Genomic DNA, 974 nt, shown 5'->3' on the forward strand with positions numbered 1-974 from the left:
AACTTATAGTTATGTTAGTTAGGTTTTCTAGATATACAGAGATATATTTGAGATGGTTAGGCTTCAAATCTTTCAAAGACCTACTCAACATGGAATTTAAAATGGTTTAGGGTCTTTCACAACAGTGAGACACAACTGCTCCTGGCAACACCAATTAAGTCTGAGAGGAGAATGGGCATCAAAGAAACTAATTATGGAGTTTGTTTTCAATATGATGAGACTAGCCACTTGTGCAAGAAACCACTTTTGCCTAGACCATTTGACAGTATGCTGTATAAAGTGGACATGCAGGACCTACAAGAAAGTGACTGCTGAACTTGATGGGACAGTCCTGAGCAGTTCCTATTTCATGTAAGAGTCTGAAAGACATTCTCCTCATCTACCTCTGAGCCCCCCAAATAACACACAGACACTATATTAATTATTATTCTGGTGGCTTGTGACTAGGGTTTTCTATTGCCTAGCTCCATCTTAATTACTAACCCATTTCTTATAAGTCTAAGCATTCCCATGGTTTTTTCTCTAGATGAAGATGGTACACACCTTTCATCCTAGGATTCAGGATTAAGAGGTAGAGGGATCTCTGAGTCCAAGACCACTCTGGGCTACCTACTTGAATCTCAGGATTTGAGAGGTATAAAAGTTAGAGGCATTCAGTTTGAGAGTTAACCCTCTAGCCACTTTGAGGAAAGCATAACAGTCTGAGTGAATCTGAGGAGCAGCAAAGTTGGGAGCAGTCTGAGGATCTCCTCTTTGGTCTGAGCATAGGTAGCATTAAGAGCTAATGGCCAACTGCCTTGATTTTCTGATCTTCAGCTTGAAGCTTGAACCCTAATTATCAGTCTATGGATCTTTTTTTTTTCATGTAACAATAGTCCATGTTAAGGCCGAGCTTACAACATTCTTCAGTATTTGAGCAATTGTTTAACTTCATCACTGCATATTGGCGAGGGCAAATAAATTTTAAAAAGTAA

This window comes from Mesocricetus auratus, unplaced genomic scaffold (genome assembly GCF_017639785.1).
Source record: "Mesocricetus auratus isolate SY011 unplaced genomic scaffold, BCM_Maur_2.0 Super-Scaffold_100029, whole genome shotgun sequence".
Classification (NCBI taxonomy): Eukaryota; Metazoa; Chordata; class Mammalia; order Rodentia; family Cricetidae; genus Mesocricetus; species Mesocricetus auratus.